Raw genomic sequence first — 10,153 nt, 5'->3', positions numbered from 1 at the left:
CTCCGTTTTCGTCTTCACTGTTTTTCTCTGGGAACTCATCGTTAAAACTTTCATTTCTTTATTCTCAATCATACTTTTTACACTTCCACTTTTAATCCCCGCCTCCCCTCCCCTCCCCCGACACCCTGAGAAAGAGAACAATATCAGAACCTTCATCTTCAATCCTTCCTTCTTGTTTTTTCTCCGCAAAGGTCAAAGTTCATCTGAATTCAGAATGTTTGCATTCCTTCTGAGGCACTATAAACTCAAAGATAAAAAGCATTGGGGACAGTACTGACACACACACACACACACACACACACACACACACGTGTTCAGCGGTGACCTCAGCGAGATGGCAGCCGCTTGTCTCCCTCTGCTAACTCGATCCCAGCATGCCGCAGGAGGCCGGGCGTTGGCCTCATGGCGTGACAGTGTGGAAAAGCAGAGCAGCTGCTGTTCACTCATAAACCAGAGGCTCCTCATGAGATTAGCATGACAGAATCACTAACGCTAGCGCTAAGGCTAAGAGGCGTCGAACTCTTTGTATTATCAGCTATAATGTTGTTGTTTTTTTAAACAGTATTATAAGGTTAGCTAAGAGTTAGCAAAGCACTTTTATGCTAAATCCAAAACCTACTTCAGATGTTAGCCAAATGTTAGTCTCTCGACCTGTAATGCTACATACGGTGTAAAGCTGCTTAAAAGTTTAGCTCGACGTTAGCTAAAAGTTAGCAAATGTTCTGCAGTGACCACTGTAAGCGATGATGTATTCACATTTTTTAATGCTAAATACAAAACGAAAAGATTATATACATTATATACTATTTATTTAAAGAGTTTATACGTTTTATGGTGACATGTTAGCAAAACTTGTCATGCTAGTGTCATTTCGGTGACGCTAGCACGCTTGTGTTTTAGCAGAAGACTTTTACAAAACATTTCTGTGTACACAGTGTACCTGTGCACTGCCTTTCCCTTCGTTACGCTTTAACGGTACGTTTATAAAGGGGTTTGTTACATATCTGAAGTACAGTTTTGCGTAATGAGGTTTGCATAAAATGAGTTCTTTGACTTGAGGAAAATCATCAGCAGAACTTTCGTCATGCTAGTCGCCTCGCACGTACGAACCGCCGCGTCATTGTGTCTCCGTAAGCGAAATAAAAAGCTGCTTGCTCCGCTCCGGTTTCTCTCATGCCGATCCTTTAGCTTTACATATAGGGATTTTAAACAATTTCATCCGAACGCAGCTAGCGTCACCTCGCTCGCTACGTCGCTTCCACTCTGTATTACATTCCTGCGCTGTGACGGCTAGCACATAAAAACGTTCCTGCTCCTCGCTCCTTGGCAGGTGAATGTTTTCACAAGCAATCAGTTACAGCTCCGTCAAACGCACAGGCTCTTTGTTAAATATTTGTTGCCGTGGCTGGCCATCAAGCTAAATACAGACCTCTGTTTTTGCTAATTAGCATCTCATGTCCCTTTTGGATTCCCAGTGTCCTTATCTGCGCCGTCTAATCGCTACGAACACACTCCACCACTGCCGAGTGTGCTAAAGTAGACTTTGGCTCGGGGAACGATGGGGAAGCCGGCCAAATATTTCCCCTCTTTAAAAAAGAAAAAGAAAACACAAAAAAACGTTGGGAAAATTTCTGCCGCTAATGTGGTATGGGTCAGGATTTTTAGCTGGAGCTGAACTCTCTCTCTCTCTCTCTCTCTCTCTCTCTCTCTCTCTCTCTCTCTCTCTCTCGTAGAACAAGTGCGGTTTTTCCAGATGTAGCGGTGTGTTGTATTTGAAACAGATCTGTTGTTTAACCTTACGATGAGGGCCCTCGACCCTTCAGCTAGCCGCCGATATCCATCTCCTGCTCCCCTCTGCGATAATTAGATTTTTTTTTTAAAGGGAAAAAAATAATATCGCAAATTAGCGAGGAGGAAATGATTCATTTCGGGAGTGAGATAGTCAGAGAAGTGGTGTTTTTAAAAGCTGATCTCAGACTCCTTATCGGTCTGAAAGAGGCTTTCAGCCGTATCAGGTTAGGGCTCGACGGGTCGCAAATTGGGACGAGGCAGGACGTCCCACCAAAACAAATACGCCGGATAACTCCTGCTTCTCTCCTGCTTCTCTCCTGCTTCTCTCGTCCGCGTGTAAAGCAGGACGAATTACCCAGTAACTTTAGACTGGCAGGCAGGTTCGTAAAAGATAAACATTTCAAAGTGAACACAGATGTGAGTGCCATCAAACATCTGAGTGCTCCCCCCCTCCCCCCCTCTCGCTTTAATAGCTGCCAGTGTAAAAGCACCAGCTTTAATAAGAATAATAAGAAGAATAATCCCAGTTTTTACGACAGCAATATGTGAGTATCGCCTTTTTGACACTACGTTATGACGCACGTTATGCTAGCTGCTAATGAGATGCATTTAGAGTCTTGACTGTACAACGTTCCGCGCTTTTATCCGCGCCACACGTCTCCTTCGCTTTCGATCGTAATCGGCGTGAAGTGAAAACAGCCTGGGTGATGAACTTTGACCCCGTTTATTGACACCCGGTCATTTCATGCCTCTTGTATCTGGATTTTAACCAACCGCAGGCCTTTACGCTTTTCGAGATGAATTTATTTCCGTTTAGCGAGTCTCGAAATGCGATTATGTGCCAATATGCAAATGAGCTCGTTATATTAGAACAGCTTTCGTTTCTCAGTTGCGTCCTGATGGGCAGGGACGCGCCGTTTTTTAATCTTCTTTATAGATTAAAAATATATATATATATATATAGAGAGAGGGAGAGAGAGTTTGACATATTTTAAAAAATTTCAGGTCCTATTTTGAATTCATTGTTATTTTATAAATAAAGTTGTCATCGTGTCAATGTGCGTGGATTTTCGTGCCGTTTACACGCGCTCATTTCGCGAGTGTCAGGAGGATCAGTCGTGAAATGGACTTGTTAGCAAGATTGAAATTAATATGCAAATGAGCTCATTATTAAATTTGTGGTTTTTCATGCCATTTGCAGTCTTGCTGCTTGTTTGGACAAACGGATTCACATACGCTCGTATAACGGCGCTAAAATGCGTCTCGGACCTCCTTCATGCTTGTTTCATGTGTGTCAGGATTCTATCCGGGTAAAGATTATCCATGTATAATAAGGCACTTATGAAACACTTAAATCTGCTGGACTGATCCACTTCAGGAGGTTCCACACTGTGCACGTCTCAGATGCGACCTTTTACCTGGAAAGGTGTAGGTGTTCTACCTGAACCTTCAGAACAGAGCTTTACAGAGCGTACATCGGTGATCGTTTAAGTCCAGTTATTTCCGTGCTGTTATTTTAAAGGTGCACTATATTCACACTTCCGGGAGAGACAGCATCCTGAAGGTAGAGAGGTGTCCCGTTGTCCACGCGTACGTACTGCAGGTCGCGTCTAATGAATAATAAAACGTGTCGAACGTTACAGGTTACGAGTGCTTGACTTGTTTTTTCAACGTTAAGCAACAAGTAAGGAATAATTGAGCGATATGTGAGACCCGGTGTTCCGGTTGAATCTGATTGGCGTGACTCGGCTTGTCCGTGGTCTGACGCAGAACTCGAGGTTCTCCCAGACTCCCCTGCTGCTCCGCTATCTGTTTCAGGAAGTGGTGTTGCGGTTAAACGTTCCCCTCGTCCTTAGCGGGGTTTTTTTTTTTCCTTCTCTACACTACACATGTAATCAGCTCGCCGTCCAAACCACACGCGCTCCGACCACAATGTCGGAGAATCGCCGCTGCTCCACTGCGAAGGGCATTTACCAATCACACGCCGGGGAAGGGGTGAGGCGCGGGCCACGACTCGGCCACATTAATCACCGCCGACAGCAGGGACGGATGCCTGGCGTTCTTGCCTTCGATTAGCGACCCTGAGCGCTGATATTAGCGCTGAGAGAAAACAATATTTTCCTGAGCGGCCTTCTACCTCAGGCCCACGTTATTTATAGAGTCGGTGTGTGTGTGTGTGTGTGTGTGTGTGTGTGTAAGATGGCGTCCATTTTTATCTCATCAGAATGTAAAGTTCTAATTTAAAGTTCTTTCGTTCCCGACAGCTGATGAGTGTTAGTGCTTTAAAGTTCTAGATTATTAGCGAAGAAGCTAGTCAACACGCTACAGTGTTGTCCCTCTGAACCCTTAAAGGTTCTATCAGAAAGGCTTCTTATCCAAGTAGAACCTTTTTTGTATCCTTAAAAAAAACCTTAATTATCCAGTGAACCCTTAAAGAACCCACAGGGTTTTTTTTTTTGTTGGGGTTCCAAAAAAAGGATAACCCTTAAAACCCTTAAAAACATTTTGCTGTAGAGTTCTACGTAGACCCGTTAAGGGTTAAAGGGGTTAACCAAATGATCCTTAAGGGTTCCGAGACTGCACACCTGGGTTTATTTCCTGTAAGAGATGGGTGCCCAAGGTAGAACCCTTATAGGAGACGACTTAACTATCCAGAGAACCCTTATGAGTGTATACGCTCTTAAAAAGTTCTCTTCAGTTGTTGTTCTCGGGGAACAACTAAAGGTTCTATGTAGAAGCCTTCACCAGAAAGGATTCCCAGTCGAACCCTTCAGTGATCCAATGATCCCTCAGAGAACCCTCTCTTCTAAGAGTGTGTAGAACTGTGAGGTAAGTGTGAAGTACGCGTTCCAAATTCTTACTCATTTTTTTTCTTCTTAATACTTAGAACTCTTAAAAAAAAAAAACCTTAGTTACCCGCGAATCCTTAAAGAACTCTTGAAGAACCCTCATTTTCTGAGAGTGTGTGTAGTAACTGGGTAAATGTGCAGAATTAAAGATAATTGTTTTCTTCTTCCCACAAAGAACCCCTAAAGAGTGTACACTACTTCTACCCCCAGCTCCTAACCCTAACTACCCCAGGAACCCTAAAACCGAGTTCTAACCTCAGCCCTAATCCATAACCCTTAATGTTTACCAAATTAGCCGTTAATACCGAAAGTGCCCACTAGTTTGTTAAGGGGAAGGATTGAGCCGTCTGTTTCTCTCATCAAAATAATTAGATTTGATTCAAATTATGCCAATCGTGGGTCTCTATTCTCTTAAACGCCCCCCACCCCCCCTCACCAAGACCTGCCCCCTACACCCTCCTCACCACAACCTGCCCCCTACACTCCCCCTCACCACGACCTGCCCCCCACACCCTCCTCACCACGACCTGCCCCCCAGCCCCCAAGGCTAGGTGTTATTTTTAATGCGAGTGAGTTCATTACCATGTCACGGTGCATATTATTCCACGTTCTGGTCTTTTCATCTCCTTTTCTGGTGGGTCCTGCGCGGAACATCACACGGGGTGTTATTTTTAGCCGTGGAGGTGAACTGAGGTTTCCATCTGTCAATATATTTGCTGTAAAAGACGAAGTGGCTGGTGACAACGATGTCCAGCTCCAGAAACACGAGAACCGCTCAGAGCAGCGGCATTTTTTAAACTTTTTTTTTTTTGGAAGAACCTCCAGCTTTCAAGATGACACGAATTCCTCTCCGATGGCCAAAATACCAGGATTAAAGAATGCTGATGTTCTTAATAACGTCTTTTCCAGTGTTTTGACGATGACGATGTGGTACACTTAGCAACCAAGTGCCCCCTTGGGGATAAACAAGGCTTATTCAGTTGAGTTTAATCAGCGTGAACGCATGTTTTCCCAGCTGGCCCCCTCCCTCAGCAGGGCCGGTTATTTTTAGACTGAATTAGCCGACGCGTATTGATGAGTCACCGCATATAATATTGCAAATTTTCATCTTCTGGTCATTACATTACGGATGTGTGTTATAAATCACAACGATGAGAAGACATGTCGGTCGTTTGGGTGCAGCGGGCAAGTTCTTTCTTTCCGCCCTCGCTGACCTCCTGACATGACTCGGGAAACAGCACTTTTCTAGCATTTTTATTATTATTATTATTATTATTATTATTATTATCTGACTTGGAAGTGTTAGTTAGCAATGCGGCTAGTCAACACGCTACACTCTAAAGGGTTCTGTGGTTGGTTTTTAGCAATGCGGCTAGTCAACACGCTTCACTCTAAAGGGTTCTGTGGTTGGTTGTTAGCAATGCGGCTAGTCAACACGCTACACTCTAAAGGGTTCTGTGGTTGGTTGTTAGTTAGCAATGCGGCTAGTCAACACGCTACACTCTAAAGGGTTCTGTGGTTGGTTGTTAGTTAGCAATGCGGCTAGTCAACACGCTACACTCTAAAGGGTTCTGCGGTTGGTTGTTAGTTAGCAATGCGGCTAGTCAACACGCTACACTCTAAAGGGTTCTGTGGTTGGTTGTTAGCAATGCGGCTAGTCAACACGCTTCACTCTAAAGGGTTCTGCGGTTGGTTGTTAGTTAGCAATGCGGCTAGTCAACACGCTACACTCTAAAGGGTTCTGTGGTTGGTTGTTAGTTAGCAATGCGGCTAGTCAACACGCTACACTCTAAAGGGTTCTGTGGTTGGTTGTTAGTTAGCAATGCAGCTAGTCAACACGCTACACTCTAAAGGGTTCTGTGGTTGGTTGTTAGTTAGCAATGCGGCTAGTCAACACGCTACACTCTAAAGGGTTCTGTGGTTGGTTGTTAGTTAGCAATGCGGCTAGTCAACACACTTCACTCTAAAGGGTTCTGTGGTTGGTTTTTAGCAATGCGGCTAGTCAACACGCTACACTCTAAAGGGTTCTGTGGTTGGTTGTTAGTTAGCAATGCGGCTAGTCAACACACTTCACTCTAAAGGGTTCTGTGGTTGGTTGTTAGCAATGCGGCTAGTCAACACACTTCACTCTAAAGGGTTCTGTGGTTGGTTGTTAGCAATGCGGCTAGTCAACACGCTACACTCTAAAGGGTTCTGTGGTTGGTTGTTAGTTAGCAATGCGGCTAGTCAACACGCTACACTCTAAAGGGTTCTGTGGTTGGTTGTTAGTTAGCAATGCGGCTAGTCAACACGCTTCACTCTAAAGGGTTCTGTGGTTGGTTGTTAGTTAGCAATGCAGCTAGTCAACACGCTACACTCTAAAGGGTTCTGTGGTTGGTTGTTAGTTAGCAATGCGGCTAGTCAACACGCTTCACTCTAAAGGGTTCTGTGGTTGGTTGTTAGTTAGCAATGCAGCTAGTCAACACGCTACACTCTAAAGGGTTCTGTGGTTGGTTGTTAGTTAGCAATGCAGCTAGTCAACACGCTACACTCACTCTGAAGGGTTCTGTGGTTTAAAGGTTCAATGTAGAAATCTAGAACCTTGTATTTTCCCATCAGAAAGGTTTCCAATCCAAATCAAACCTTTTTTTTTTTTTTTGGTATTCTAAGAACCCTTAACTCTCCAGTGAGCCCTTAAAGAACCCTTGAAGGATTAACCGGGTGAGTGCGCGGGACAAACTCCAAATTATTGCTCATTTAGTTTCTTCTTAATATCTAGAACCTGTCATGAGTTTAACATTTAGCTTCCTGGTACTTGGGTTCTTCAAGATTTCAAAGATTGACTAAGGGTTCTTAGCTTCCAAAAAGGGTTCTACTTGGAACACTTTCTGATAGGCAAGAACTCTGTTGTAGGGTTCTCAGTTATGCAATGAACCTTTAAAGAATGTTTGGAGAACTTTCTAAGAGTGTGTGTGTGTGTGTGTGTGTGTGTGTGTGTGTGTGTGTTAACTGGCATAGTCTGTGGTACAAAATCTCAGTATATTCTTCTTAGTACGTTAAGGTTCTTCACTGGTTCTTTAAGGGTTTATTGTATAGTTTAGCTTCCGAAAATGGGTTCTGCTGGGAACTGGTTCTGATGAGGAAAACGCTTTAGGGATTCAGAGGAACAATCATGGAAAGGTACACCTGAGCACACCTGAGCACTCCTGAGGAGTTCTTTTTAAAAATAAATAAAAAAATTTTAGGAAACTAAGCATGGTTAACTTAATCCTCAACCCCTCAAACCCTACAGGTGATACTTTGTGGAGGAACCCTGTTCCGTTCAGAAAGGTGTCAGATGTTTCTTTCTGAACTTTTCTCAGACTGATAAATCATTGAACAGACGACGATGAGGACTGAACCAACAGGAAGTGGAGAAAGGTGTGGGGGGGGGGGGGGGGGCTGGAGATCGGATTGGGTGGAGGAGAACGTACAAGTGCGCAGTAAGCACGAGATCGGATTTCACGTGTAAATCCCACGCATATGTGTCCTGGAGGATGTTCCACAGCCACCACCTTACACGCTCCCGGTGTTCGCCATATGTTCAAAAGCTGCAGTGATGTTTAATCACATGCGATCACGTTCCCTCCACCCTGACAACGTGTAACCGAGAGAGAGAGAGAGGGAGAGAGAGAGAAACGTATTTTCATCTGGTCATGGATTTGATTAAGTTTAGGGTCAGCTTGGCAGACGACGTGCATGTTTACATGAAACGATCGCTGTTAATATGTTCGCCGCTCCAAAGCGTTGACCTCATTCTTGGCCGGCGGCGTTTTTTTTTTTTTTTCGTTTTTTTTTTTGAGCCTAATCAAAGCCGATGTGAGCGGTCCCGGTCTGGTAGCCATATTGCAGCTGAGGTACCCACCCATGTTATAGCACATCTGGAGTTACGAACTGAAAAAAAACCCCCTTCCATCTGAGATGCCCCGGAGCTCGGTGCCACTCTCCTCTCCGAACACATGACAGTATCTGAAAATCTGTAAATAAAGCTAATTGGAGGTAGCTAGCAACTCAAACCAGCAAAAGAAACGAAAAGCTGCTGTTTGTTTTTGCGTACTCCTCTCTCTCTCACACACACACACACACACACACACACACACACACACCACCCTTTTCCGAAAGCTTTATTTTTACAACCGGCCCTCAATTAAAATTCCGTCAGAAATACGGAGTGGAGAAAGCCGAGCCTGTGCGCGCGCAGACCGGACCCATTATTCTCCATGTGTTAGCCTTCGCAAGACTTCCTCAAACATTTCCTATAATTGACCTTTCGCATGCCAGAGAACCTGATGAGAACCATTTCGGATCCAGAACGGCACCTCGGTCGAGGTCACTGTAAACGTCGACGTCACGCGGCTTCAACTTTAAAAGCGATTACTCTGTGACAGCGGTGCAGCTGCGAATCACAGCGACCACAACGACTGTTCACGCGCTCCTTCTATTAGGCCTTCGTTTCTATAGCAACGGCTCGTTCGCGTAGACGGATTGAAAACCTCGCGTAACTGCTGGTACGGTGAAGGAGACGTTTATTTAACGCGTGTTTACGGAAGGAGTCTCCAGCGTCGGCGCTTTGTAACAGTCGGAGGTAAAGCCGTAGCTGAACTTTTTCGTAAAGCTGTGAAGTTTTACGTTCCTATAGCGACGGCTCGTTCACAGGCACTTGGTGAAGTTCTCCGACGTCTTCAGGACAGAGGAGTTTACGTTGTTGTTTTTGTTGTTGTTGCTGTTTCTCTAACATGACAAGCTACGTTTTTTGCTAGCGAAGGAACGACTATAAGTGCGAACATTTGAGTTGAACGTAATTATAAATGGAATTATAAAAAGTATGACGCGATCTATGTCATCGGTAGTCGTGTCGCTGTGACATAATAGGAATGAAACACTTTGGGACATTCTGCTGTAGGAAAATAATCAACAGCACACCGCGTCGTGTTCTCTAGGTTACTTACATACCGTCTGTATTTAACAGTAAAATAAATAAAGTATTATGCTAGTAATACACTACCAGCGTAGATATGATGCTAGTCATACAGATCACGCTAGTAATGCCAGATTACATGTTGCTAGTCATGCTAACTCACATATTACGCCAACAATATTATGCTAATTGCTAAGGTAGGTATTGTGCTAACAATGTTGCGCACGTACTTTAAAATTCCTGTGTTACTTAAATATTGTGCTATTAGCTGACACTGATTAGCTTAGATACGATGCTAATCACACTGACGCACATATCATGCTAGCAGCGCTGTATTAGTGACGTTGTTAAGTCAGATCTTACGCTGATAATGTTATAACAGACGGTTTTCTAATATTCTGGGTAATTATTTCATCGTTCCAATCCGTTGCACAGCTCTCATGTCCTTTCATTTAAAGATGTTAGCAATTTTTAAGCTAATTATCGTCATCAAAGGCTTTTATCGAGTCGCAAAAAGCAAGATTCGCAGTAGATTTGACCATCTGATACCCAGATGAGTTTTATTTCCTCTTTACCT

At 44.0% G+C, this 10,153-nt stretch overlaps 1 long non-coding RNA gene across 2 annotated transcripts in view; it reads right to left on the bottom strand.

The window, feature by feature from the left end:
• LOC128605093 (uncharacterized) overlaps positions 1-5,640 on the bottom strand; it is a 7,459-nt gene extending 1,819 nt beyond the window's left edge. Inside the window, exon 1 of one of the 2 annotated variants that reach the window (XR_008385447.1) lies at positions 5,223-5,640. This is a non-coding gene — a long non-coding RNA (uncharacterized LOC128605093). Of the gene's footprint in view, positions 1-150; positions 728-5,222 lie in introns of those variants that run through there. The other variant, XR_008385446.1, reaches the window with a different exon arrangement.
• Between the last annotated feature and the right edge of the window lie 4,513 nt (positions 5,641-10,153).

This window comes from Ictalurus furcatus, chromosome 3 (genome assembly GCF_023375685.1).
Source record: "Ictalurus furcatus strain D&B chromosome 3, Billie_1.0, whole genome shotgun sequence".
NCBI classification, from domain to species: domain Eukaryota; kingdom Metazoa; phylum Chordata; class Actinopteri; order Siluriformes; family Ictaluridae; genus Ictalurus; species Ictalurus furcatus.
The sequence above is the reverse complement of the archived record's forward strand: the minus strand, read 5'-3'. Positions and strand labels throughout refer to the sequence as shown.